The sequence below is a fragment of the Lonchura striata genome, chromosome 5, assembly GCF_046129695.1.
Source record: "Lonchura striata isolate bLonStr1 chromosome 5, bLonStr1.mat, whole genome shotgun sequence".
Lineage (NCBI taxonomy): Eukaryota > Metazoa > Chordata > Aves > Passeriformes > Estrildidae > Lonchura > Lonchura striata.
In genome coordinates, this window is record NC_134607.1 from 21,721,423 (window position 1) to 21,746,438 (window position 25,016).

A 25,016-nucleotide genomic window follows, 5' to 3' on the forward strand; every position below is an offset into this window, starting at 1 on the left:
TTCCATGCTTCAGAAGCAGCCAGCTTCTGACAAGCAGGCCCGGCACAGCAAATTCAGCATGGCTCATTTCTTCCCTTCTTCCCTGGCTAGCCTGAGTAATTAAACACTGTGGGAACCTTTGTCATGCTGACAGAAATATGTCATCCAGACAAATCTGAATGCTGCTTGATTTTGGAATATAATGATGGAGAATCCTCCTAGTGAGAATTAAGTGTTGGTAAAATTATCATCTAATATGAAGATCTGTTCATACTCTGATGAAAATAACAATTGAAGAACAAGGCTCAATGTCACAAAGCATGACTGAGAAGAAGGAGTGACACATATTATCCCTTTTCCTCCAAAAAAGACTGGGTTTTAAAAGTGTACCTACATAAGAAAGTTGCACTGTTTTAATTTAAGAGAGTAATTTGGAACTCATTTAGGTGAGCCTGTGTAAAATGCTGCATAGAAAATATTACTTCAGTTTTATTTCAGTTTATCTTGCATTGATTAGCAGCTGGCTTCAGTCATAGTAAAATGTATTTGAAATCAAATGTGTCTAGAAGGTTTGCGCTGCTTAAAAATCAACCGAGAAATGAATGTTTGTATAGATAAGGACTTAATTATATATCCTAAAATGTGGTGTATAAAATGTAAATAAGAGAAGTGCTTGAAATGATGCTGTGGTAACAGAGGATGAAGGGAAGGGGAGAACTGCATTTGGATCTAGGCAGAGAAAAGAAAAGGAACGGTGCTTTGAAAGAGGGACATGCTCAGTGAGGCCACTGAGACTGGTACTGGAAATTATTTTGCAACCTTTTGAGAAAGCAATTAAGCACCATGCTTTGAAGGCTCATTTTCAAATCCCAGCTATGCTTGTAAAATAGTGTGAATGGTCACAACAGTGCACTGCAAGCCTGAAATGATCACTGCATGCTGCTTACATAGAACCACAGCTATTTCAGTACGGTCCAATACAAGGCTGGGCTGAGAACAAGACATAAAGACAGATATGATTAACTCAATTTTATAATTGGCTTGAAAGGTGATTGCAATACTTTCCTCTGGTATCTGTAATTCAGTGGAATGTCAGTAACCCCAAAGTGTCTTGAATGCTGTTTCAAATATTGTGAGCAGCAGTGATTGACCAATGCATATAAAAAACAAACCAGAACACTATGAAAGCATTCTAGGAGTGAATGGAAATCAATCTAAAAATAACTTTAAAGAGATTACCAAATTCACTCCACACTATTTTAGCATCATCCTACTCTATCCTAATGACAACATGCCACTCCTCACCAGACCTTATTTTCTAGTGATGTCTCTCCCTATTCCATTACATATTTATTATACAGTATATACAATTTTTCTCATTAGATCCCATAAGTAATTTTTTAAGAAGGTGGAAAATCTGGGACACAGCAAAAGAATCATATCAAAGACCCACTGGTGCTACTGAAAACTGGTGATACTAACAAAGCGCAATGCACAAGCAAATGAAGGAAATTATAAGCCAGAGGCAAATACATCCTAAGCAACTATGTTCACACAGATAAACGACAGCATCTCTCAACCTGGAGACACCTGGAACACACTGGAGAGCACATCAGTCATCACAAGCCATATACTGTGAGGGAAATATGAAAGGGATCTCAACTGGCTGAAAGGAGCCTAAGGCAAAAAAGGGCTGAAGGACACAATTTAAACCAACACTTGTTGACTCCAAGCTGGAAGTCTGGCTATTTATAGCCACTCCCTTACAGCTGAAGTAGAATAAATCAAGATATGAAGCATCAGCTAATAAGGGATGACGAGAAATAAAAAAACCAAACCAACAGAAAATGCAGGGGCAGCTGGGCTGGAATGGGTTGGCACAGTTGGTAGGAAGAGACTGACCCTGCCCATAATCTAACAGCATATTTCACAACTCAGCAGTCCACAGATCCTTCTCAGCTGTACCAACAGCTACCATCCAAAGAAATGTCAGAAATCCATTAGCAAGAAGCAGATACCAAACTTCTTTACCATGGAGCATCAATCTGCTTTCATTAGTTTAGCCTCATGGATTTCCCAACATGCTAGAGCCTTTAAACCAATGGATAAGGAAAAACGAACAAACCTTCATGCTTGTCAATGGTTTTCATTTCCCACATGCCAGTCCAAAATCTTAGTTCTTATAACTTACCCCTGAAATACTTATTTCTCAATTATTATTTCTCATGCCAAGATAAACTAAAACATGCTCAGGAAATTATGTTGGCATGTATTTACTGTAGTTGTATAATTTCTTTCTGTATTTTCCCTTTATTTTTGATGACACCAGAAATAATCTCACTTTCACCAGTGTTCCTTGAGGTTTCATATGGGACACAGATAAAGCAGAAATGAACCTCATGTAAGCTTTAGGGATCGGATACATCGATCAGATAATGTGACTTACTGTGTATCAGCTGAGCTGGAATAACTTCCTGTACAAGCCCTTTTAGCTTGTCACAAACACAAAGTAAAATGTACGAGCTAACACACTTTGTTTTGCTCTTGCAGTGGCCTGGGAATGTGCACACGTTCACACACTGTCCTAGGGTAGAGCATTATGCAACTTGTCAGGCTGTTGTAACTCTTACTGGTGCATAAAAGCCTATTAGGCAGATGTGATAGCTTGTCTCCCAAGCCACCTTGGAGAAAATTATGGAGATATGCTTTCCATCTTCTCTAGTTATATTTCTATTTTCTCTAGGCTGGAATAGGGTTCTTGTCTCTGCCAAAGAATATATTTTATTTCCCTTTCCTATTGTCTCTGTGATCTTGACTTAAGGCAGAAGTAATCCAGAAAACAGAACTTCAGCTGCCTAGCAAATATAAATGTTTCCAAAAAGGTTTTCATTCTGAATCAATACAGAAAAAAGAAAATCAGAAATATTTTCTGTAAGAATTTCCCAAAGTATTTTGATCTGAAAATATCAAAATAACATCTAAAAATGTACAACCATCCTCATGTTAAATAATATAAACCAATGTGACACATAATACAGATGCATAATATATACTTTATAGACCACATTATTCCATGTATCTCAATGTTCAAACAAAAAAAAAAAAAAAAAGTTTTGTCCTTCCAATTGCAACTAACTAAAAACTAATTCAAAAGTTTACACTCAGTGCTGTAATGGATTTTTGTCTTTCTAAAGAATCATTGTGAGAACATTTGTCCAGTACCAGATATTTAATTTAGTTATTTACTTCCTCAAGTGCATCACAAAGTTACAGACACGAAGCACTGGCTGAAGGGATGCAGGGTGTCAAGCAGGCACATTGAACAGCTCTCTGACCACGAGCAGCCTGTCCCTCTGCCACCCTTTGTGCCTCCCCTCCAAAGTGCTCACAGTTCTGCAGGAAATATCACCAGGTTCACATCACCTCTGATCATGCTTCAGTCTGAATTCAGGTTTTCTGGGCAGGATAGACTAGAGTTCCCTCCCAGCAAGGCCTTTTGGAAAAGGCAAGCATAAAAGAGTTACGTGAGCTATTCTTCCAGCAGATGGGAACACGGTGCCTGTCGTAATGGATTTGAACCTTTCAGTATTCTGAGCTGCTGGTTTCCTCTTCCTAAGAGTTATTATAATAAAATACCACAACTAACAGCAAAAGCTCTATCATTTTCTGTTCTGGTCCTGCAGTTATGATTAAGTGCACTCCTCTCACTCTCTGTTACTCCAGGCACAAGTTAGCTTATGAAAATTAAGCTGTCTTTCTTACTTCTTCATACATCATCACTAACAGCCAGACAAGAGAAAACAAGCCTATGATTCTGGCATGACCACTGTGAAAAATTACTGGGCAGGCAGAATTACAGTCGGATTGCTGGGAATGGGGCTGTGTGCTGCCTGGCTGTGGGTTGAAACTTCTCCAGAAAGCAGCTGCAGCTCCAGCATTTTGCACAGAACAGCTGCCTGACAGCTCCTGCACAAGGAGAAGCTTGGCTGTTGCTGGGAAGAGGTTTCCATGGAAAAATAGACACTTCTAAACCTGACAACTCAGTGCCTTCAATTCTGCTTTTGCTTCACAGATTTTTGGTGGCTAATGAAGAGGAAAGCATTATGCTGTAACTCAGACACTGAAGGGGACTCCAGACCTTAACTCAGCTCCCAGCTGTGACACTGATTGGGTGACACTGAACAGCCTCTTGGTCAATTCTTCCTGAATAAAACTTTACCCCTCTTCCATTTTGCCTGTCTCACATGTTGCAAATGTAAGTCCTCAGAGTTAGCAAGTGTATGTTACTTTCTACTAAAAGGGTAAGAGCAGCAGCATGTGGCCAGGCTGAAGCTCCATGTGGCACAGAGCTGTCTCCAGCAGCAGGGAGGAGCACCTGTGCAACACGGAGCACAACAGTGCAGCTGTATGGTGGCACTTCTTAATAGGGCTCCTCTGGATACAGTGCCTCATGGCACATGACACATCTGAAAGAGTAGCAGCTTTTTGTTTATGTTGGGTCTGGTATCTGTTACTTTCTTCCTTGGTACCAGTCAACAATATTTTCCTATTCTGCCCTAATTTTTTACCAGTTTTAGAGGATTTCATCTTCTTTACAGCCTATGGTACACGGGACCTTAACTTCCGCTCTTGCCCTGATGTATTTAGCTATAAAAAACAATAAAAATACTAAAAATTGATGGTTTTTACAGATACTTTCAACATCTTCTTCAGTGGAAGCTTTTGTTTTGCTTTAAACCTACAGTGGCTTTTACATGACTCTACTGCAATTAAAGTAAGAGCACTGGACCCACCACTAACACTTTGTGTAAATTGCACTCTCAGGACACATTAGACTGTTTCCAGAAAGGGGAAAATAAGAAGGCATATTAAAGGGGAAGGAAGGGCTGGGGTGTCACCTGATTGCCCATGGCCAAAGGTTGAGCTGGTATCACTGAAAAGATCTGTTTCAGCTCAGTTCTCCTGGTTGTTTGATTTGCAAGGTTTGGTTGTATTTGGTAGAAGCCTTCAAAGTTAAAATCAAGTGCAAAGTAGTTTCCAGCCTCTAAAAACATAACAAGGAAGAAATTTCTACACTGCGGAGTCTATTAAAGTAGAACAGAACAGAACTCTGTCTTGCTGCTTCTAACTACTCTAACAGCCATGGTTTAGATAATTAGGAATTTAATATAGACACAAATGCTGGAGCTACAGTCAAATAATGCCAGAGCAGTGCATGTCTTCAGTGTAAGCTGAAAAAGAGGAGAAGGACTCAACAAAAATTTAAGATTCAAGGTTAGCAGGATTCAGGACTGCGGCATTCTGTTCCCAAAATGAGACACAGAAATAGAGAATAAAAAACTGACAGAAGGGAAGAGGGGGAAATGTACATATTCCGAATGCTGGAAATATTCTAAATTGGCCAGTACCAAGCCTGATGAACACTGTCAGGACTAGTTAAATCTCTACTGGTGCAATAAAGCAGAGTTATTTTCTGTATGATTCAGAGTTAAAATCTTTGATTAATGCGCTTTGCCTCTTTTCTGCTTCTCCAGATTTCTTTTTCTTTAGCCTTTAAACACCTGTTTAACACACCCTTCCTTTCTGAAATGTGTGAGGCCACATGCTTAGCTGGTATAAATCAGCATGATTTCAAGGAAATTAGTGTACTTAAGCTGACTGATACCAGCTGAATGTGTTGCACTTCATATTAAGTCTTGCCTGAGTGACTGACCCTTTCTTGATGGCCTTCCTGCCCCTGACCATATATTGGTTCATACAAAATATGTGGCTTCTAAAATATTTCACTTCTCCTGCCACATCTCTCATCCACCTTTTCAGATTACTGTCAAGTTCAAGTTCTTCATCCTCACTATCACTGTCCTTTGCAATTCTTGCACTGTCTATATAAATGCATGTTTTTTCCTGCTCCCAGGCTCATTCCTCTCTTCTACTGCCAGGTCCTCTCTCATTCCTAAAAGAGACTGTTTTCTCATGCAACAAATGCCCTGACTTACCTCTGAAAATTTATTTCAAGCACAAAATCCCTCAGGACTTTCCTCTATTATTATTATTTTTTTTTTTTTAGAAATTTTACCATTAATCCAATTTTACCATGAAATTTTGTGGATGCTCTATAACACAAGCATGCCAGACCCTACAATTTGGCACTGTCTCATACACTTGTATAGTACAGGATACACTGTGTTCAGCAGAATTGAATACTTTAATCTCTACTGTGCGTTTATTTCACAGGTGTGCAAACATGTGACAGATATATGCATTATATTTGTATGCACACATTCACATGCACATACATATATACATATATACATGCATAAATATATACAAATATGTGTGTGCAAATATATAGTCTTTGCTGAGAGTAATTTCTTTATTACATATGGAAACATGAAGTTTCAAGGAAAAATGCCTCCTGCAAAAGTTAAACTTTTTTGCTTGATATCTCATTTGCATTAAATACTTGCTGTTTCCCAGCAACCATTACTCCTTCTTAGTGGACTAAATACTCATGGAGAGAAACTGTGAGAGAAACTATAATAAGGGACAGTTATTACAGCAGAGGTTGAAAGAGAAGCACTGAAGGTACTGGCTCAGAAGAGGAGAGGATGGCTCCACAGCAGCATCATGTGCATAGTACACTGTGCCAGGAGAAGAAGAGAGGATACAGGCAGTGAATACCTGACAAGAATGGATGGTAGACAAATGAGGCAGAGGTAGATACAATAAATCAAGGGCAGAGAAAGTCAAGATGAGCCAAGTTGACTCGATGGAAGAGAAAAGAGCAAGTGAAAAGAATGAAGGCAAACTCTGGCAAGGCTGAAACAAGGAGTAAAGCAATGGTATCAGCTGACTTCTGATATGTACTCAGAGATGGTGATGTGACAAGGACAAAAGAAGTCAAAGCAACTCCGACCAGAGAAGGAAAATAACTTGGAAAGAGTCTGTACAGAGAGAAACATGACAAATATTTTGTATGTGGTAGGAAGGAGGATTCAAAAGGCATACATAAAAGGTGATGAACAGGATGAAGTATACAGGACTGGATTGAGAAAGGTTGTGGTGAAAACCTGATTCATCTTCATAAGGAAAGATGAAAGAATGAAATCAATCAAGAGAAGAAAATATACTGGGTTTCCACTCATCTTCTAGTGTCCTCCAAGGAGCTTGTTAGAAAAATTAAGAGGACAGTGAGAAATCCAGCAAACCCCAGCAAAGCTACTAAATCTATCATTAATGTTTGCAGCACTTTCATCTGCAGAATTTCAGTGAAATGGATTCTTAGCAGCTGAGCACAAGAGGGTAAGCATAGAAAAAAACCTTTAATTTTGCAACAAAACTTGTTGAGATTTTCTGTGGTCCCTTCCAACCTGGACCTATTCTGTGACATACCCAACTCATTGCCATGAAATGTGCTTGGGCACGGAGTCTGGAGAAGAATGAAATGATTGTGCAATTGTAAGCTTGAGCAGAAGAGAGGCCCATACCAACTACATGGGCTGCTGAGCCATGTAGCAGCCTTCCTCACCTCAGTTTTTGTCACTGTTTATAGTGCGAATAGTTCCAGCAGTAGAATTGACAACTAATTAACAATAGATATCTAATAAGCAATGGGAGACTTCACATGAACCATTTCCAGCTGGTAAATACTTTTATAACCAGGCTGCAGGAGGTCAGCAAAATGGATCCACCGCTCTGACTACAGACACGTTTTTTATTCACACCAATGGCTTTCCCCTTTTCATGGTCTCCTTTTAAATTTTTGATTTATTCAATGTAAAACTCCACTCTCTTGTAAAATTGAAAACTTCTTTCTCTGAAAGCAGCAAAACATCCTTGTGAACAAAGCCAATTCAAATCCACCCCTTCTAACATTCAGGCACTGATTTGAGAAAAAGGGTCCAGAGTTTCAGGAATATATGTGACATTAAAACCATTGCTTGAATTTGGCCTATGAAGGAACAAGCTATCACTGAATAAAAAATGCCTTTTTTTTTTTTTTTTTGTTGCCAAAGACAATGCAATAAAACTGTGAAGAGCCAGAATGCAACTATCCACGCACTATGACTCTGCCTGTCTTAAGTGCATCCATTTTATAAAGAGGACAAGGTCCTGATAGGCACATTTTTGTTGGCACCAAGCCCATCTGTGAAACATGTCTCAGTCACGGGGAGCAGGATGCAGAGTGTGATCAATAAGGCCCTGATGCGATGCCTTTCAGTAGTTCATTAAAGAGATCTTACTCCAGGAGAAACTGAGGCTCATGGTGATGGAGTGACACTTCCAAGGTCACTGGGGAAGTGAGTGATGATCTAGGAACAGGTGCCAGGACTTGTGAGACCCAGAGCACTGATTTTAGACACTGAGAGACTGCCCCTAATGAGAGCCTAGTGCCTAAACTGTCACTGCCAGTAACACTCAGAAATCCCCACTCAGCTTACCTTCGAGCAGCTGCCAGCTCACTGGGTCCACTGGTGACTGAGATTTTCCTTACCCCATCTCTGAATGCTATGTGCTGCCCTGACATAGATTCACTTTGGGTACATCCCTTGGGATTCCAGGCATGTCTCATCATTTTCCTCTTGACGTTCAGGCAGATGCATTTTTCAGTGGTGATGTTAACTGAATGATCTTAACTCATATTTGCACCAGGTAACAGAGGTTCAAAGTTTTCTGTTTGCCTCTCATTTTCACCACATCACTGCATCACTACTCTTCATCAGATTTCAGTGATTGTTGTCTGAGGTTTTTGGAATAGTAAACTTCTTTGCTAGCAAGGAATAAAGAATTAGAGTAAGATAATCCTAATATTCCAAAGATTGCTCAAGGAAACTGTGCCCAGCTCCCTACTTCATGTACTTTTGAGCAGTTATAATGTATTAACAGCAAGATATTTGCCCCCTTTCTTTTTGTTTAAAAGGAACAAATCTTTTAAATCTATCAACACACCAAGAATGTTTTTAAGCAGGACATCAGTGTATCATAAGTACTTTCCCCAAGAATCAGAGAAAATCCAAAATGCATAAGCAGAGGCAGAAACCCCTCTGCCCAAGCGGAAAAAAATGAAAAGGTTTGGTTTTCTAATGACAATTTAAAAAAATCAAAACAAATCAGAAAAAAAAATATAGAAAAGGCTTGTAGTCATCCACTTAATGTGAAAAACATTGCCAAGTTATAGTACGTGGTGTTGAAATCCAACTATGTTGACATTATTTTTCCCCTCTGTTAGGTTCAGTTCTGTTAAAAAAATAAACAAGCTTTGCATTTCCCTTTGGCTATGTAGCTTTACCAGCCTCTGCAAATTCTTCTAGATGAAAATTCAGCAGCTGTCTCTTCGGTAGACAGAGATGCAATAAGATGATGCTACCTGCCTAGCACTTCTTGCCAATGATATTAAGGGCACTTAGTACACTGGCAATTGGTTTGTGCAAACAGCTCATTTCATCCTTTTAATTACTGGCTTCAAGACATGTTAGAGCTCACAAACACTACTGATACGAATTATTTATGCATCAGGAGTATCAGACAGTAAGGTGATACAGCAAATATTTGTTCACACCTAATGATTAAGCGCAATTAAGCCTGTATCAGGAAATAGGACAGAGCTCTGATACCAAACAACATCTTGCTGTTTTGCACCTTGAGCCTACAGAGTAAGAGATGCTTCTGCCTGATGCTACAAAACAGTGGCTGTATCAGGCATCTCATGCTTTAGTGATGAGCTCAAGAGTCTTGGGATCTGTTCCTCTTTCTTATGTTGACTGGCTGTGCAATCAGAGACAGGTCACCTCTTCAGTGAGCTGCAGCCACCCTAAATAGGATTCTGCACTCAGGCAGTGGAGAAGAAGAAAAGAACAACTTGGAAAACAGAATAGAAGTGTTGTAAGTTATTTTCTTAGCAAGAGATGGACCACTGCAAATACCTAATAAATGTGCAGAGAATTGGTCCTAAATTTGAAAATGACCATCCTTTCTCTATGTTCTTCTCTGTCTTTCAACCTGTAATCTGGAGACATCTGGATTTAAAGAGTGAAGTGGTCGAGAAGATCTCTTGCTGAAAATATGTTTACTTGTGAACCCAACTTGAAACCATACATTGTATTGGCTCAGTTTTGCCATCATGTCCAATACTACAAAGTCATGACAGCCACAAAGGTAAAATTACATAGCCATCATGAGCTCAGTACCTTCAGCTCCAAGAACAAAACATGCAGGATGCCTTGTAGATTGCTAGCAAGCATTAGCTAGTTTACTTTCTTAGTTTATGGCTGTTTACTACACATGTGACACATTTTGCTAGCATGATTACAAAATGGTTCATATTCCTGATGCAGAATCCCATAAGGCTTGGAAAAAGCAATAGTCTTTTGCAGATCACACTGTGGATAGTACCAGTGGTTTTCAGCTGTTTAACACAAGTCTTTCTTAGCACTGATATTTCCTTTTTGTCAGTGTTTATTAGCTTAGTAATGAATGATTCTTGCTGTTCTGAGGAATCTTTAAGCAAAGAGGAAGAAGGCTATCTCAACTAAGTAAAGGGACAAAAATAAGTCAGCTTAAGTTCCTTCTCCCTCATTTAATTATTTAGTCAGTGCAGGTCTGGTTTTAATTAAGACAAACAGATGAAAAATGTGAGGCCAATAGTGCACAGGAGATAAAGAATTTTATCACATAGCCCTGAGTCAGAGAATCTTTGAAGTGTTGCAAAAGAGTTGAAGTCCAAAGGCAAAGAGGTGAGAGATTAGCAGAAGGCTCCAGTTTCATTAAGTAGATCTGCTGGTGATAACAGGAAGAAAGGGCAAGACTTACTGTCCACTGAAACACAACAAGTCCCATAATGCATTCTGCACATCATATCGTTCAAGCCTCTAATATTTCACTCATTGATTTTATTGTCAAATGAAAAGGCGCTTGTTCCAAATGGCATTTAGTGAGACAGATGGGGAGAGACCCAGAGTTCATTACTGGGAGTTTGCTCACTAGATAACGTTGACATTATATGAAAAAAGCAAAAAGAGGGCAGAAGTCTACCAGCCCTAATGTTTAGAAAGGTCTTTCTGGTTCTCCTCCTGGAAGCTGAAGGGCTTTGCACCTGGTCAGACTGCAAACTGCCTCACATGTCATCTGCATCTATGAAAAACCATTACTCCAACTTCTCACACAGATCCTCCCTTCCTGTTCAGGCTGAGTGTTCCTTCCCCTACATTAGTACATAAAACGTCACACTAACATTCCACAAATCCCACTAACTCTTCCCCTGTAATGAGGTCAACTTGTGTGGACCTTCTAAAAGGTTATGTGCAGGAGAGGCAAGATGTAAAATGGATTTAGGCTGAAAATGGCTAGCATTTGCTGGGCTTCAGCAAAACATCTGTAGGCAGGCACAGCAACAGAACTTAAAATGTCCTAGCAGTTAAAAATAAGATGCCTACCAGGAGCTTGGAAAAACTTTTGTGAACTTCTTTATCAATGATGTATAGGAATTCCACCTAGATTTAAATTTAAACAACAGTATCCCTTTATTAATCTGAGCCTAATTTTACTGGTTTTTTTAAAGTGATTTTTATAATAAGGTTTAGCACTTAAGCATTCATGCAAAAATACTTAAGAATCAAAATGATAATCCCAAATATTTAAAAACTCTCATATTTTCACAGCAAAATGAGAGAGAGGCACGAAAAGAATTAAGAAGTCTGAGGACATCAAGAAGCAGGAAGCCAAGTGTGCAATTGCAGCAGGAAAGCATGCAAAGGGCAGGGAGCTCTGGTATCTGCTAATCCCCTTAATCCCTACTAATGCATGAAGTGTAAGCAACGTCTGCTTTATGAAGTAGTAAAATGCTGTTATGAATTTTGAACCTATCTTGCATCTCAATAAATTTTGTAATCAAAAGGGTAAAAACAGCAAGTCAGATAGCAGTAAAGTTCTATTTACTCATTTTCCTCTTCATCTGTTTAAGGATGAAATGGAAAACAAAATTAAAACTGAAATCTCTAAAATGGACCTAGCTAACTCACTCCCTCATAAGCACAGATGTCAGACAGCACGCTGTACCTGCTCTTAGAAAAAGGGTTAAATGCATGAAATAAGTATGATTAAACTATTCACAGCCTATCTGTATCATAAGGGTCTTTTGTGTTAAATAAGAAATAAATTACAAAACAAAGGGCTTCCCTCTCAGTCTCTCTTGGGTAGGAAAAAAAGAAGTCCTTCACTCATCAGATAATCACATGTCAATCCAGACCCTTTATTGGCTCATAGTTCCATGTAGTAGAAACTGATGTTACCTTTTGTCAGTCATGCTGCATAGTCATTAAGCACCATAATAAATACAAATCACAAGAGAAACATATTTAGTATTTTAGCAAATTAAAAATGGATTGCCTTTCAAGTACTAAAAACGAGCAAGAAGTTTGTATATACACTTGCACATTAGAAAGGCAGTAAGTCCAAAAAAAGAATGATAGAGTAATATAGAAGACAATTTTGGCTGCATATTAGGAAGATCAGTAAGACCCAGTTAAATGTAGTGATGAAATCCTTACTTCCATTGGATTTAACATTGTGAGAATGAATTCAGACCTCAGTCACATAAATGCTGCAAAAGCAAGCACAGTAATTTGAGAAATTACCCCCACAGCAGGAGTTATTGCCCACCCAGCTCATATCAGTGTCCAGCTATCTGGGTTAGCTGCAGCCCTCTCCACTGCTCCTCCACAATGTCTGTATGGAGAATGAGAGGGATAGTAAGCACCCATAAAGCCTGTTAATATAGCTCATGGAAAAGTACCGAAGAGATGATAGCAATAATTTCTTAAATCACTCCAAACAAAATTGTAAGGACATCAGTTTATGGCTCCAAAAGCATCCAGTAACTGGGACGTTTACAGATAATCTGTTCTAATCTCTAAAAAAGGTAAATCCTTAGGAGCACTGAGGGCAGATTTGTGCAAGGCTCCCTTCAGTATCTCACTTCAGTTTCCACCTCTGCTCTTTTAGAAGGCAGATCTGATCTTCCTTCTCCATGATTCTTTCCTGGAGGTGCACAAACATTGTACTCACTTATAAAATCCAATTGTGCAGTCCCAGATAGACCTGCCTAGGATTTACTCTTCACAAAGAAAAGATAGTGTAGGTGATTCTGAGTAACTCTTGCAGTATCCTATGTGCACATATGATCATAATTAGTGCATCCTAATTAACTCATATTTTTATCCATCCAGTTTCAGTCACCTTCTATTATAGTGTCATAAATAATTTCTTAACTCCACACTTCATTAGCACTACTTTTAGCTTGGACTTAACACTTGCTTCCTATCATGCCCTAAGCATTTTCAGATACAAACTTCTTGACAAGACTATTTTCTGTCTAATTTGTAAGATTTTATGATTTTATCTCTGTGTTCAATGCTGAAAGATATGCATGGTCCATTCTGCTTTGCAAACTGAAATAAGAAATGTAATGATCATTTTCAGTGGTATTTACTTATTCAAAATAACAAAAAAAGGAGCAGAACACAAGACCCCCATCTATAACATGTGAAATGCTAGTTTCTGTCCTAGAGTAAGATGTGACCTTCTGATTTAATTTAAAGCTCTTATTCTGTTACTTAGCCCATTAATTGCATGAGGAACGAAAATCCAAGGCATAGACCAGATTCTGGGACAACCTTCCATCTTTTATCACCATATGAAGAGCAACTCAGCTCCTGTCTTTCCATGTTATTTCATTTCACAACAGATGGGAAGGTTCACCCTTCAGAAAGACTGAATGAGGGCTGACTCAAGAGCAATGATAAATTACTAACTAATTTGAAGGATTCTTCCCCTCCTCTTTTGCTCCAAGTCATCTAAGCTAATTTTGTGGCTAACACAAGGACAGATCTGAGAGAGTAATTATCAAGCAGGTACGACAGGATTAAGTAAACGCTCTATGACAAGACAATACTGAACTTCCCTCACTGAACCACTACACAAATTATTTGTGGCCAGGATTAAAGTATTTAATTAAACTGTCTTTGTGTAGATGAAACATGAAAATCATTTTCTAAATTGCTGCAAGAGAGAAAAACACTTCCCTTCGCTTGCTTCTTACAGTCTATTGAGTCTAGTTCAAAACCAAAAATGATCAAAACAGCAGTGACTCACTGGCAAGAGCATTAGGATAAATCAAACTACCTTGAAAATTATCTCCTTGCATACTTTTCTCCTCCAGCCAAGATGGTTGCAACGTCAGGTAAATGCATGACTGGAAAAAGGACAGCTTCCAGACCAGAAAGGTAGTGTCCCTCCACAATATGAGAGGTTTACACACAGGAATTCTTAAAGTAAAGCTGCCAGTCACTTCAATGAGCTCTTACTCAATGTTAGCATTCTGCTAGATTACTCTGAGGGAGAAAAGGGATTGTCATGTTTTTGTTTTACAGAAACAACAATGGAAAGTAAGGAAACCTTGCTACTTAAGCAAAGACTAAGTGTATGCAGAACAAAGGATTTTTTGAGCCCTGAGACAACAAGGGGAAAACCTACCAAATTTAAGACATAGTTCTTCTTCCTGATTTATTTTCTTCAGTACCAGAAAGGAGAACCAACATTGCAGGGTTGTTCAGTTAAGGCCAGTAGGTCCAAAATACTCTCTGTCTCTCACTGCCCCCATCAGCAACGGAGACACAGCAAACCTAGGAGAGGAGAACTGACAGACAGGTACCTAGTGTTTTTATGGACTGCACTGAAGAACATCTGAAGTCATGACTGAGCTGAGAGAGGTTTTAATGTTTTCAGGAAAATGTTTTTTAAAGTCACATCTAGCAAACTGTTTTGAGTAATGAACATCTGAACTTGCTTTGACTTCATTTGTCTGCAGAATTGAATGGAATAATCCACTGGTGGATAAAATGCAAAGATTTGGACTTAATTCTCTAGCCACTGTCAACTAGGATGGAATGACTTCAAACTATTTCTTTCTGTTTGGACTAGTATCTTGGCTGGAAGAAAGCCCAGTGGGGAAGAACTGTGTTGGTTATTAATGCAAATCCTTACTATCTCCCTTCAGAAGAGAAAGGTGTTGTCATTTTTTCATACTGGATGTCCACTTCTTACTGCAGAAAGCAAATCAATCTTTTTTTTTTTTTTTTTTTCTCCTTTTAATTGCAAACCACAACAAAAAAAGTAGAAAAAAATAATCATTTGTACAAAACCATTACAGATGCATCAAAGAATAAAGTACTGCGAATTGATTTTCAGGTCTAAGAAACCTTGTCAGAATCTCTTCAAATGACAACTAAGATGAAAAATCTACCTCCAGCTAAACTTTATTATTCCCTGTGCTGCATAGATGGTGAAATAAACAATTTTCCAAAGGGAAAAAGAAGGAAAGCTAGATAAAACAAGTATTATAATTTTTTTATAATAATTTCTTTTCAACTCTACTGTTTGAGAAATAGCCCATAGAGTTTTTGCTCTCAAAACCAGCCAAACCAGTTAATAAATGTCCTATGTGTATAGTCATTAAATGAACAGTCTGTGTGAATATATGTGCAATAAAAACCAAGACCTAGCATTCAGTAATTTTAGTGAGCTTTTGTTCACATAACTATACACATGCACATGTGCATATGCAGCAGAAACTAAATCAACCCTGATGAACAATGTTAACAAAAGAGGAGTCTCTTTTAATAATTCCAATAATTTCTGGATATACTCTATCAGTAAGTCACTGTGAATGAGAGAGAAATTAACATTATAAATATGCCTGTAACAATAACACGTATGGCGGGGAGGGGAAATACGGAAACAAGCATATGAAACTGCTAATGGAAATGAATTCTACCTAAGAATTATAGAGTGAAGGTCTCTTGTAAGCTCCAAGGTGTATGATACTATGCATATTAAAATGTTTCCACAGTATAATCCAAAAGTGATTTAAATACTTACAGCAGATTTCATAAAAAGTTTGATGTATTTCTTCTGGACCGCTTAACAATCACGAGCTGCTGTTTAATTTCCTTTCCCATCATTACTTACTGTCAATAAATGCATGTGTGTTAAAATTAATTTTTCTCCTTTGTAATTAGTCTTGGTCTACCTGCCTGACATATTAACTGATTCCAAAATCTCATATTTGCGACACCAAATGATTTCCATGGTGACAGATTGAGACATATTCCTGAATAAGAGTGGTAGATGGGTCATATTTGACTGGAAAGGGGAGAAAAATTCCAGCCCTCCTTTATATATGTTTGCTTTGATTAAGCTAATCAGTAACTAGAGGAAGACATAACTGTGGTACAGTTAATTTGCTGGGGAGCTGATAATCACAGAGGCTTGTGAGAAAGTTTTTAAGGTTATTGTGGGTAATGAATATTTTAGGAATATGTCAATCACTTTTTGAAGATTAACTTATTTGATTCATAACTTCAGATTTAGTTTAGTACATAACTTAGTTCGCTGATTTAAATTTTTTTTTAGTGGACTGTTCTAAAGAATATGCCACTTTACAGCCATGTTGCAGTAGCTTTGAACATTAAGTTCAATCTGGACTTGACATTAGAACATCTTTGGTCCCTGTCCCTTTGCACAAGGAATTTTCTCTCTTCTCAGATTTATTTCCATTTATCAGTTTCAATTTGTACTGTAGACCATACCTGAGCAATGGAACTGTACTCATGTCTCTGGGTCTGCATTAAAATTTGATGTGTTCTGCTGCCTGGGCATTGTGTCCTTGGATGATTTCTGTCAAGGGTGCTCCAGTGAACACCAGTACTGTCAAGTCCTCAAAACCTGCCAGCACTTCTGGCTTTAAAGGGCAACTGAATAAAATAAACTTAACAAGGTGGTCTTATATGTCAGCAATAGAACCTGCTGTGAGTCCTGATAAAGTGATTTAGCAGTGTGACAGGGAATGAAGACCCTTCACTTACACTAATTGACTTGAAGGAGTAAATATTCAGAGCGAGTAAGCAGGTAAAAGGACTCCTTTTATCTCAAATGGAGCTATTCCAACTTGCAGCAGGTTAGAATTTGGCATGGTAAATTTATACTACAGAAGAATGAAATGTTTTTCATGTATTTTCTGGGTTTTATGTATTTTCTCATAAAAACACCAGCTGTTGGTCTTTGCTGCTGATTAGCAACCTCCCACTTTTCCATTCCAGGCAAGTTGGTGAGGAAAGTTGTCAGACCAAGAACAGAATTGCTGGCAAAGCACCCTCTGGCCAAGGCACGCTCTATGGAGCACATGCTGTGTAGGAGAGGCTCTGCCATTTGGGAACTGGGCTTCATGAATTCTAATCCAGAATGGCCCAAGTTTAGCTCCTTAGAAGAGCAAGCTAAACCAAAACTAACAACTTTCACTTTTCAAGTGAAAACGAATCCAACCACGATTTTGGAAATACTACCAGAATGGCATAGCAGAATGTGTATATTGCTGTTTGATCACTGACAGTACATCTAATTTGATGTTTTCATGAGGAGAAACTCTGCAAGTAGAAAGTACCAGAATCATGTGGGGCCCTAGATGTTAAATTTCACAGAAAATGGTACTACTTGCCCTCTAAAAGTGTCTGACAGCTATCACTTAGGTGTACTGAAAATGGCACCTCAGAAACCACAATTAAACCAGGCAGCTACAACTTCACGTATTCACAGTAAATCTTCAGCAATTATTCCACTGAGACTAAACATGAGATAAATCAGAGGGAACTATGAATTCGCAGTGTAAAAAAGGACTCGGTGAAGAAAATATTTATTCCTGTGAGCAATTTATTTGCACAGGGGGAGCTTATCCAGAACTAAGGGCTCTACACACACACACATGCCCCTTGTAATGACCAGGCAAGACAGAATGGGATGGAGAAAGGAACCCAGAAACAGAACCCAGGACTGCAGAGGCAGTAAAGTGCCTGCTTATGTCTGCGGCAGGGCTGGGAAGCAGACCTCAGATCCCTGCTGTTCCACTTGGTGGAACTGCTCTTCTCCTTCCCAATCCCTCTATGGATTTTTTATCAACTTATTTCATGAGCCACAAAGTTTGCCAATACACTGTGACAATGCTAATGTGTATAAATCACAAACCTTTTTCCCTGTTTCAACAGAAGAGTCTAAATAGTTGCTAAGATTGCAAATTAGTTCATCTCTGCTTAAAGGATTAACTTTTTAGATCTTTTGCATATCAGTGAACTTAAAAGAAAAAAAAAAAGACACAAAATGCTTTCCCAGAGGGAGTGAAGTCACTCCCCCAGCAAAGCAGCTTTCAACTCCAAGTTCTGGTAAAAAATGGCAAAGAAAAAGCTCTCTGCACCAACTTATTAATGTCAGACACGACCTTGGGAAGTGTTTTGTAACATGTCAGCACACAAAGAATACAGAATTCAGTAATTAGCAAGCACGGAGAGATTATATTGATGTTTTATACATACTGGTGGGTAGATAGAGGAGGGACAGCAAACAGGAATACTGAAACCACAGCAGGTTGGGCAGTCAGGTTGATGAGAGTTGTTAAGAAGATTAATGTATACTCTAAACTGAACTCCCCTCATCGGTCAGTGCTCCATAATTTAAAAGACAATGCCAGAGCTTTCATTTCAAGGTGACAGAAAATTCTGATGATGAAAAGACACAGCTGAAAACTTACTTTTAATTAAAAAGCAAAGAGACTGAAGCTCCCATGTGCCTAAAAGGAAGTAATAGCATTTCAGAAGCAGAGGGGAGGGATTATTATTTAGATAGTTCATTTTATTAAATAAAAGAATTTAAAGAGAACCAGTAACAACTTTTCCACCCTAGTATCCTCAATAACATAAGATGATTACTCTCCTACTTAATGAGAAAAAGTTTGAGTCTAAAGAGAAAGCAATTAAACTGACAGATTTGCTGCTACCAAGAACAAAAATGCAGAGCTAGGATGCATTAAATGACCAGAATAATTCATGAACATGAATGAAGATGATGAAGAAATGGATGACAAAATTCACATCTTCTATGCAATAATACAATAGGCAGACCAGAGGAAACTGATGGGAGCATGTTCAGATGGACACAGAGGAGACATATTCCTAATATTTATAAAAAATGATCAAAACAATTATACTAACAGTTTATGATATATGAGAGCTCAGAAATTCAAGCAAAAAAGGCCAAGACTAGTGTTCTACAGAAGTTCTTACAGGAGTTTTCCAGTTAGCTTAACTTTCTTGCTGCAAACACTTAGAACCTGCTGAAGTTTAGTTAAGAAACTATTTTAGTGTTAAGAATTTACGAGTTATGAGCAAGAGCCCTTTTTCCTAGGGATCATTGAGCTCTGTAGCCTCAGGGCTGCAACATCTGCCATAGCATGTGCCAGTGGGGAGCAGCAGCAGCTTGTCATGGTCAACTGTGACATTTTGCTGACTGCTCCATCTTTTTCCCAATTCTAAACTCAATGATCTTAAACTTCAGCATCAAAGGCGTAAGAGGAAGTTAGTACTTCACATATCCTGTGCACTTGGAAAGACCACATTTGGCAGATACTGTTCAATGAGGGGGATAAAAGAAGATGCTGGTGGAGAGCAACACTTGGCCCTGAATCTATTAGCCAGGACAGGCTTTGATGCTATCTGCCCTAACTCAATGCAGTATCTCAGCGCATCATCATTTTCAATCTTGCTTAAGTCAATGAGACTACTCATGAGCTTTAACACTTCAGCCTATGATTAAGTACTTCACTAAATAAGGTCATTAAATTTAAATTGTAGATGCTTGCTAGGAACTCCTGAAGGTTGTTCTCCCACCTGCAACATAATCCCTGCAGGCTCATGGCTGGCAAAACAAGTGGCTAAATAACATCCAAACCTGCATGTCAGCAATCCTCCCACTAAACTTAAGACACAGGAAATTGATTGATTCAAGAGGGAGATGTGTTTACCCTACTGCTGATGTAGGGAAGAACAGAAGTATGTTATGGCTTGCAGAAAAGATTGAAACACACAGGAAAGGAAGGGTGGATGAACCTGGCATACCACAGTGTCTGGCAGAGATACCTTAGCTAGTTTAAATAGCAAAAGCCTTACAACTGTGTTAATGCAGCGTTTTGCCATTTCTCAGCAGGAACTATCAGTGCAACACAGTATTTGGCCAGTGCAGTTAACTAGCACAGGTACATGTGCATACGTTGGCCCTCATAGAGATATATCCTAAAGGATTAACATGGCACTTCAAATGCTACCAAGTTATTTTCACTTTTCTCTATTCAGTGTGCACATCTCAAAGCAGCCCTCTACCCTGCTTCCTACTCCCAAACAGGCTATCAATCATAATGAAGGGTATGCTAAAACCATAATGCAGATAACAGACCATTAAAAGCTCAAACGAGACTACTAAACATGTTTCATTAATCATAGCACAATCCAGTCTTGAATCAGGAGCTACAGATTTGGCAGGTCAGTAATGGAAGGCTTCTTTCTACCTGATTCTTTCTAGGGAAAGAGAGTTGGCTTAAACCTTCTGCCCTTCCTCCTCTTCCTCTGGTGCATATGACCTGTGAGGGCTACATTGCTGGGAAAAGACAGTGAGAGAACAGAGAAGAAAAATGAGAGACCTGCTATGAAAAAAGTGTGAAGGCTCTCCAGAGAGCCTGTATTCTCAAAGAAGCCAAAACACCCACAGCTCACACAAATTTTAGTAACAGCACTTCTGAAAAACTGGCCAAATTGTCTCCTTCTCCCTGGCAAGGGGTCTTTATTTAGGGATTTGACAGAGTATCGGAAAGAGGAGTTTTCGTCCCAGAGGCCGAGATGCAGTGCTGATCTTAGCAGTTTAAAAGCATAGAAGGTAAATTATAAAGAAAATATTGTAAAAAAGAGATGCCCCCTTTGCCCCACTTCTTATTTGCACATGTCCATCTTTTCCAGTAATTTTCCAAACCCTTTCCAGAAAAAGTCAACAGGTTACCTGCTAGGCAACTGCCAGGGAAAAAAGCTACCTCCTGAACACATCTAGCTTTATTTAACCCTCCTGATGCCACATGCCTCTGCATAATAGCTTCCAAGTGGTGCATACGTTTTTGGTAATTTTTGACTCTGGAAGCAGGTTGGAAAAGGTGGATCCAGCAGAGGTTGTCTCCTTGGACAGCAGAGACAGAAGACACTCTCAAAAAGACTCAAATAATTGGAAGAGACAAGATGCCAAAACTAAAGGAGCCTAACAGAATGGGTTTCAAGTTTAATCCTAGTGGAGGATTTGAATCAACAAACTTCTTGCAAAGAGGCAGGGTTTTTTTACCTTAGTTTCACCTCATTGTGGTCATGCTGAACTCCAAGGTTTACCCTTATAAAAGACTTTCAAATGAGCAGAAACATCAGTTGTTGACACTGGTGGATGGGTTTTACGATGGAATGCTAAAAAATCGGAAAGAATAGTTGAATACAGAAAAAGAGCTTTCAAAAACACAGCAGCAGAAGCTTGATTATGCCAGATATCAGCTACACTGTTTTTGAGCTCGTTCTGTTCACAGAAGCATGGATTTGATATGTTATCACTTAATTCTTGTACACTAAAATTACAGCTTTTATTCTGATAATGTGTGTTTCAGGTAGGATTCTGGAGCACTACCAATTAAAAGTAGATTATTAACATACTTTCATATGTTAATAAACCCCTGACTCCTGTTATTTGTTTTTAATGTTGCCTAATATTTTAAGATCTGCAGAACCTACTGCTCCTGCCAAATGGGAATGTGTTTATGAAAATGTCCCTACTGTGAAATTTCTTGAACACACTGTGCTTTGTGGCAGGGGTTGGAAACACTCCTAAGCATTTGAAGAAATTAATTTCCGACAATTAATTATGTTTCTACAGTACAGTACCTTCCTTCCTCTGCGGGGTTAGGCACCAGGAGCCCCAAAAATACCTTGGGGGTTTCTATTAGTATTGCATATTCTAGAAGTATCTAGTAACAGGAATTCTGCTTTTTTTAAAGAGTAAGCTTTTTGCTCTTATGACTGCTATGAAAAGCAAGGAAGTGTAATATCAATGAGCCAGAAAACAAACAAGAACTGCACACTTTCTTTTTTCTTGACATGATCATTTTTAAGTCGGTTTCCTGATCCTTGACAGTTTTACCATGGTAGACTATTCCATTTACAGCAGGTTTCAGGAATTCACCTCTCAAAGTCAGTATTTCAGGTCCACATATCCCTTCTTACACAAGTGTTTTTTCTCCTGTGTGCAGAAAAATACGATGATACCTCTAATTTCTCTGGCACAGCTATCTGCATATTTTTAATGCCAGGGTTTTGCAATGAAAGTGGTATCACTTTGGCAGCCATCAAATGCTCATGCAGCTCACCAGGACACAATAGAAATGAAGAGATACTGGTCCCATACTGAGAGCTAACTGGCAGCACTTCTTGTACCTGTGTTTTGTGTTAACACCAGTGGGCAAAAAAGCACCACACAGTCCATCACTCACTTCTCCACTCAGTGGGAGTGGGGAGGAGGAAAGGAAGAATAAAAGCAAGAAAACCTGGGAGTCCAGAATGAAAAAAATCCCAAAACCAACAAGCAATTGTTCAATAAGTGAAGTAGAGGAGGAGGGGAGGGAAGAAAACAAAGCAAAACAAGTGATGCCAAGGTCCCTCCTGTGGGTAAGAGATGCCCAACCAGATCCTAATCAAAAGATGTCTAAAACCACCTCTCTTCCTTTTTAGTGCTGAGCATGATGCTGAATGCCATGGAATAATAACTCTTTCGTTGGTGAGAGTCACCTGCCTGGCTGTGTCCCATCCCAGCCTATTGAGTACCCACCAAAGCACACACTGTAGGGGCAGAGCAAGAACCAGGGAAGGCCTTGATGCTGTGCAACCACAGCTCAGAAGAAGGCAGGACAGGAGTGGGCTGTCAGCACTGTTTTGGTCACAAATCTAAACCCCAACACCATATGAACTGCCACAAAGAAGACTTTCAAGGAGCCTCCCTGTTACCTGCATACACAGTGCAGATTAAATGAGACTGGTAAACAAAGGAGTCCAAGCTACGCTAAATATTTTAGCACATTTAAACATTTAAACAGGTGGGAGTGAGCTTCAGAGTTACTGTGCCCTGGACGTCTTTATTTGGTTTTTGCCGCACCAAGACCTCTTCAGAAGACCTGCCAGTGTTCCATGGACGCTGTATCTCCTCGCAAGCAGCGGCGTGTCTTTGGAGCTCTGTCACCTTTCTCTGCCTGAGAATCTGCTAGGAGGGATTTATTTCCTGCCCTGTTCAGCCATCACGACATACTGCACATGGGTTTCTTTTGCTACAGTCTTTTGCCAGATGTTTCACAGACCCTCAGGTAAATGTGACCCAGGTTTTGAGTGAGGAAGTGAAAATGTTAAAGGCGGTGGGAAAACGCAGAAAGTATCTTGCCAGTATAAGACTGCATGAGTCAGGTAAGGTGTATCAATAATTAAATACTTAAAAAGAATGAAGCAGAACAAGTGTGGATTAGAGGTGCATTCCAAATATGGGCTGGAACTAATGAGGCTTTTCTTTTTACCATCCGAGAAAGTTTATTACATGTACTTCAAAGGCAGCTGACTTAGTGAGCAGTGGAGGTGGGTCAGATACATCCTTTCCACTGACACTCAGCATAAAAGGAGAAGCATTCATAATGAAACGGCTGAACTGGCTATGAAAATAATAACCCATGACTTCGGAAAATTTTAAAGAGAGGATTAAACCCAAAAATAAAAAGAGAGGGATGGGAAAAATGGCATATTAAATAAAAACAGAATTCTGTAGTTATTTCACAGCTACAAAAAATGTGTGCTGATGCCATACATGCTCCTCATTCTGACCTCTGGCCAGGTCCACAAATCCTGACCTGTGATACACCAGGCTGTTAAAATGCCTCTACTCTCTACAGCTGAGGCTGACCAATTAAATGTTAACAGTGCTGAAAGTGGGGTAAAAAGCACCCTGATTATCACTGTAAATGCCATTAAATCAAGAGCTATTGCACACACCACCAGACCATAAATGTTACCCAGAGACCTATTATACAGGGACAACAGTGCAGATGGGGAAATTAGAAAAAAAATCATCATGCAAAACTTACAAGTTAAATAAGCCTGAGGAATAGAAACCCAGAGAGAAATACTGAATGGGGTGAAAATGGGTGGGAAGCAGTATATTAGACAATAGAGAGCTATGATCTGCTGTGCTTTTCACAGGAACTGAAAGGCAGGAACTGCTTGGTTCTTGTTTCACTGGTGAGGCTGCCTGGCACTCAGCTCCTGCTCAATTTAGACTCTCCTGCCTCTAATGCTGAGTCTTGCCTGAACTTGTAATGTGTAAAGTAATGTGGAAAGAAAAAGTGCTGGTCCTTGCTGACAGCAGACAGGCACACCACATCGGTGTAGCACCAGATTTCTAAAATGCCCTTGTAACAGAACTGTGCACTCAGACAAATTCAGCCATTTCTCTTGCACTCCACTGGTAAATCTCCTTGTGATTCTTCACAAGAAATCACACCAGCCTGCAAGTGAGTAACTATTAACCTGCCACTGACAGATGCAATGGCATTTCAGGAACAGGACTGTACCACTATAACATGGGCTATAGTGTGTGGAATAAAAACAGGAGACACTAAAACTACAGCTCAGATGTAAGTACACAAATTCCAAGCTATTCCAAGCTAAATGAAAGCTATCACAACTTCTCTTTCACAATCACCAAATTTATCCACATGTCACAGTTCTGGTTCCTTCATTTTTTTTCTTGATTTTTAACAGAATTTAATGCATTTTTCTTTTTCAGGAAAAATTAATCTGTTGACCATAGATGGTACGATACTTCTAGGAGACCTCCGCTGATCACTTAAGTCTCTTGTCTCAGGGAAAAAATCGCACTGTACATCTCACACATGCGCTGTTTTCTAATTAAAAGCTGGATTCTCATTTAATTTTCCCCAATATAAATCCAAAGACAGCTTAAATGAAAGTAATGAAATGGCTCTAGATTCAGTCTATGGCAAATGAGACAAGGATCCTGGTCTAATCTCACGAATGTCTCCCTTGAGA

The 25,016-nt window shown here is 39.1% G+C and overlaps 1 protein-coding gene across 3 annotated transcripts in view; it reads right to left on the minus strand.

The window, feature by feature from the left end:
- LARGE1 (LARGE xylosyl- and glucuronyltransferase 1) overlaps nucleotides 1–25,016 on the minus strand; it is a 276,630-nt gene that overhangs the window by 69,174 nt on the left and 182,440 nt on the right. The window lies entirely within an intron of this gene.